The sequence below is a fragment of the Lupinus angustifolius genome, chromosome LG05, assembly GCF_001865875.1.
Source record: "Lupinus angustifolius cultivar Tanjil chromosome LG05, LupAngTanjil_v1.0, whole genome shotgun sequence".
NCBI classification, from domain to species: domain Eukaryota; kingdom Viridiplantae; phylum Streptophyta; class Magnoliopsida; order Fabales; family Fabaceae; genus Lupinus; species Lupinus angustifolius.
Genome location: NC_032013.1, coordinates 20,568,001 through 20,573,857, shown reverse-complemented (window position 1 = coordinate 20,573,857; position 5,857 = coordinate 20,568,001).

The window sequence follows — 5,857 nt, the reverse complement described above, 5'->3', positions numbered from 1 at the left end:
ATAATTTATTAGTACATCAAATGGATGTTAAGACTGCCTTTTTAAATGGTGATTTGGAAGAAGAAATCTATATGGAACAACCTGAAGGTTTTGTAATACATGGGCAAGAAAATAAGGTCTGCAAGTTAGATAAGTCGTTGTATGGTCTTAAGCAAGCACCTAAACAGTGGCATGAAAAGTTTAACGACTTAATGCTCTCGAATGAGTTTAAGGTGAATGAAAGTGATAAATGCATTTATTACAAATCATAAAATGACATTTACACTATCATATGTGTCTATGTAGACGATCTACTCATATTTGGTTCCAACATTCATGTTGTGAATAATGTGAAATCATTATTGTGTAACAACTGGTGAAGAAGCAAGTTGGCTGAAAAGCTTGCTTGCAGAGATTCCCCTATGGGAAAAACTGATTCCGATTGTGTTGATCCATTGTGATAGTACCGCGACTATTGCAAAAATTGAGAACCGCTTATATAACGGTAAGAAACGAAAAATTCGTCGTAAGCATAACACCATTAGAGAGTTACTCTCTACAGGAGCTGTTAGAGTTGATCATGTACGCACTGAGAATAACTTAGCAGATCCTTTGACGAAAGGACTAGCTAGAGAGAAAGTCCATAATACTTGTAAGAGTATGGGACTATTGTCCTTAGAACAAGGATCACTCATGATGGTAACCCGACCTAACTGACTAGAGATCCCAAGAAATAGGTTCAATGGGTAATAACAAGTTGTGAAGTGATAAAGAATGAACATGCTATAAAATTATGAGAAGCATGATTCATGCAGCATATGTAAGGATGAGCTAAATTCTTAATGAGATCTATACTCCAATTGGAGTGGAGTACCTAGGCTATAGAAGTACTTTTGATTCTCATTATATTTTCCATAATATTCACCACCTCTATCAGACCTTACAACCTTAACCTTCTTTTCAAGTTGTCTTTCAACCTCGTCAATGAATACCTTTAGGAAATCCAATGATTGAGATTTTTCATGCAACAAATATAGGTAACAATAATGTGAGTAATCGTCTATAAAAGTGATGAAATACTTTTCACCACCCCAAGATGGAACATCAAAAGGACCACAAAGATTTGTATGTATCAAATCAAGAAGTTTGCTACTTCTTGTGGTTGGGTTCTTTGATACGTGTTTAATTTGTTTTCTTTTGATACAATCTAAACAAACATCCCTGTTGGAACATGGTTTGTTGAAAACCATGAGTGAAAACTTTTGGGTGTGAAATATAAAAAACACTCAAGTCCCACATAGAAGAGTTTGAAAAAACAACTCTCAAAGTCCCACATGAAAGAGTTTTGAAAAAATAAAAATTAAGCTCCCAAGTCCCACACGGGAGAAATGAGGAACATGAGAAAAATCTCAATTTATAAATAGAGGCTTTCTCCCTTCATTTTAACTAGCACCAAGTTGAAGGCGTTTCCTTTCAACTTCTCTTTCTCCCCCTTAATATTCTGCCGACGCATTTCCGACAAACTTCTCCCCCTTTCTTTCCGTGGCACTTAAGAATTGGCACAGGCAGCCAAAGTGGGATTTCGAGAACTGACATTGGTTGTCAGTATTATGGGTAAAGAATTGGCACTGATAGCCATATTGTGGGATTTCGGGAACTGACACTGGTAGTCAATATTGTGGGAAGAGAATTGGCACGGGTAGCCATATTGTGGGTAACTTCGAGAATTGGCACTGGTAGTCATATTGTAGTGGGTGTATTCGAGATCGGTTCTTACAATGCAGTAAGAATTCGATAACAGAGATCTGAGCTGTTTTATCCTGGGGACGGCGTGGTTGATAATTTGCTTGCACATTTTGAGCAGTGCCACAAAACGTCTTAAAGAGAGCGACCTGGTCGTGACTCAGCCAGTAAGTATTATTTCGTATCATTTAGAATTGTTGCAAGTTACGGTAACAACAGTTATCACCAAGTGAGACATAATGAATGGCTGTAATCTCTTTCACAATTTGCCTTATGTCAATACATCAATCTTGTGAAGAAGTCATAATATAATTTGCTCTACTATAGAAGCAAACATTGGTAGCACTACTTCCACAAAAAATATGTTCCTTTGTCATTAGCAACATTTGAGAAAAAGAAGAAAACAAGGAGAATGAAAATGCAGGAGGAATAAATATATTATTTTCATAACATGTTATAAACCAAAAACTATGAAAATTATTGAGTATTTCATTGATTGAATTGATTGATATTGAATTACAATCAATGCACTGAATGAATTGATTACAAAAAAATTAATTAACTTATTATATAACTAAGTGTGTTTAAACTAATTACTAACTCAATATAATATAACTCAAAATATCAAAAATATATTTCAACATGATGCTAGTGTAGGTTTAACTTATTATGCCTTTATTTTCCAAATCAAATAGTAACAAAACGATGTGAACAGTGGGAAATAGATTATCTTAAGTTCATTTGGTTTAATTATGATTAACTGTTCTTGCCCAACTTCTTCACATGAAAAACTGTAAACTATTGTGATGAATTATGATACCTTACTAGTTATATGTTCTCTTTGCATTGCATAGTATCCAATATTGACTTTCTTTTTACGCTACAAACTCATCATTTTAAATGGGCCTGAACCACATATTAGTTCGTTTGTAAGTGAACTACTTTATAGTTGTTGAATGAAAAAATTTGATTATCGGTTACCACTTTGTATATCTTGTAGAAGTCGATATGAGAGAAAACGACTTTAATATGGAAGTCGATATGAGAGAAAACTAGAACGATTTTAGGAAGTCGTTATCATAGAAAACAAGTTCAAAAAATAACAAATTTTGGTGCAGCCCATTTGGTAAAGACAACTTAAGTTTTATGGAAAACCTGAGTTCCTCCCTCCTTCATTTTGCACATTTTTAATATTTTTCCATTTTTCAAAAATCTTACTCTATAATCATAGTTATTATGAGTAAATTAAAAATATATGTACTTTGAAGGAGGAATGGCTTGAACCCACCTTCTCCTTCATTTTGCACATTTCTGTTATTGCTAAAGTCGTATTCGCTATAACGACTTCACGAATGAAGTTGTTTCATGTGATAACGACTTCAACACAGAAATCATACTGGTCCAAAATGACTTCATTAAAGGTTAGAAGTCGTTTTAGACGAAAACGACTTCTGTACTATATTAAAGTCGTCCTATAGCACACTGACTTCTACATGCAAGGGGTAACTGGTAACAAATTTAATGACTTAAATTAACATCATTTATGTCTAACAGTTGTTCAAACAGTTCGCTTGGATGCGAAACTAACTTGCAATTCACAAGTTAGTCCCTCCCTTTTAATTGTATTATTAAATTTGAACTTGTTCATAAAATGATGTTTCCCATAAGGAAAAGAACTCAGAATATATATGATTGAGATATAAAGGTTGGGCTTCATAATGTGAATTTCCGAAGTTAGAATAATGTGATAGGCTTTATTTCTTAAGAACAAAGAACATCAAGTTTTTCTGGCATCTAAGAAACGAAATCCTCCTAATGGCCTTATCCAATATTTTTATTCACCCAAAAAATGTCACTTAATTTATTCTTCCCAAAAATGTCTTAATTCATGGATTATTGTTGGATCTGCTCCCTTATACAAAAAATAAAAGGAAGATCATGATATTACATTCTAACTTCACGTTTGACTCTCCATCAAAAGAAAGAACTATCCAAATGAAGTGAAGGAAAAAAAAAGATTCTCTTATCCTAGATGACCTTATCTTGATTAGCATGTTAAAGTTAGATAACTGAGTAATGTCAAGCAAAACTTCAGATCATGGTAGTTTCCACGTCACATTCACCAAATCTTCTATTTTTTAGCGAAGTCATGATCTGAAAATATTAATTTTGGGACTTCATGTTTTTAATGTTTGCTTCTATACCGAAAAATGAAAGCCTAGTTGAAAAGTAATTATTTGCGGGCTGTATAATTTTGGAATGCTAATTTCTTAGGCAGGTTTACCGAACTAATAAAAAACATAAGATCAAATCTTAAGCCCACTAAATAACATAAGCCCAAAGTTCGGGTACAAGGTTATTTTTATCCCATTTGTTAAGGAAAACTCTTTATGGAATGTAAAAATGGAAAAATCAAGATTCCTTTGGGAGTTTTTTCTAGGGAAGATTAACTTTTTTCTCATCAAAAGACAGGTCATTATGTTGTACACAATTGAATATGCAAACATACAAGCATGTTGAAAATGTGACTTAGAGTTGGATTCCTATAAGTGATACTTGTTGGGAGAGACATTAATATAGATTAGTTTCTTACACATAGGGTGAGACGTTACTCACGGTAGTAAAAAAAAGGTGACCATGAGATGTGACAAGTCGGGTCACGTTTGTCCTTTACCCGACCCTAAATTTTAAATTTGAGTATGACCCTAAACACTACAAAATCGATCATATTCAGACTTGATCATGGTCAATCCTTATATATAAGTAAGGTCAAGTTTTACTCATCTTAAGTGAAAGCATGTGCCAATAAACTGAATTGCTATTTTATACACCTAAATGAAACTCAAAGTTGCGCTTGAAGTAGAGTGAAAATGACTATATCGCTGACTTAGGTCCATGGTTTGGCCTATTTAAGGCCGAACATAACATATTTATCAAAACAGATGAGAGCTAACATATTATAAATTACTGGAGCAACACCTAACAAGATTGTGTTTATGATTATTACTTGCTATACATACATCACATCAAAAATGAAGAGAATAAAAAACTAGATAGAAGTATATAATCCAACTACAAAAATTATACTAAAAGGGAGTCAAAAGCAGCGCAAGATGTTTAATAAATGAATTAAATGAAAAATTATATAAGTGAATTTTTAATATTATATATTGATCCAAAATCTCAAGCTATTAAATTTATAAGTTTTATTGACGGGCTATCATATAATATTTATTTTAATGAGGCTTCTTATTATTGGTTCTTGAAATCCTAACAATCTTACCCTCATGTGTGAATCTTTAATAATATGACTACTTTCCACTGAGAAAATATTTTCGAATATATGATGGTGTCCTCAAGAGGTCAATTCATATCCTAATTGCCAATAGAACACGTGAGGACCTTGACAAGATTCACAAATAATTGTCATTGACAATACTTACCCTGGTCCAACCTTAGATTATGTTATTACTTGTTAGAAATAAACCATACAAAGTAGGCTTGACCCAAAAACATTCAGATATTAAATTTATGGTTCTTGATACTTAACTTCAACCTATGCATTTTGTCCATCAATTTTTTTAAAATATATATTACTCATATTTGGAAGAGATGAGTGAAGTGTATTTTATGTGCCTAGAACTAATAACTAACTTTCACTTTGCCCCCCTCTCGGTTGATTTTGCAGCAGAAAGGTTTTTTATGAAGTGGCTTGACACTGGACGCAAGAATAAAGACTCTGGCTTATAGACTGAAGTTGAGTCCAGCGAGCAAATTCTAGCTAAGTTATTTTATGGAAAAGGATTTTTGAAATGGCTAACTAGTAGTTGCAAATTTGTAATTTCAGCAAGGGACAGCACCTTAAGGTTGCAATGCTATCGAGTATTGCAATGAAGAGAGTTCAGAATAAACCAAAATCAAAAGTAACATGTACGTAGGAGTCCAATGTTGTGAGACTTTCGATGATTTGTGACAAAATCTAGAGATACAGCTGTAGTTGGCATAGGAGAAGTAGGACTTCAGTGATAGTTCCAAGTAACAATGAATTTGGTACACTGAAATCATAATCATTAGTTCTAGAATCCTAGACTATATAATATAAGTGTTAGTTGAAAAATACTTTTGTTTCTCTTTT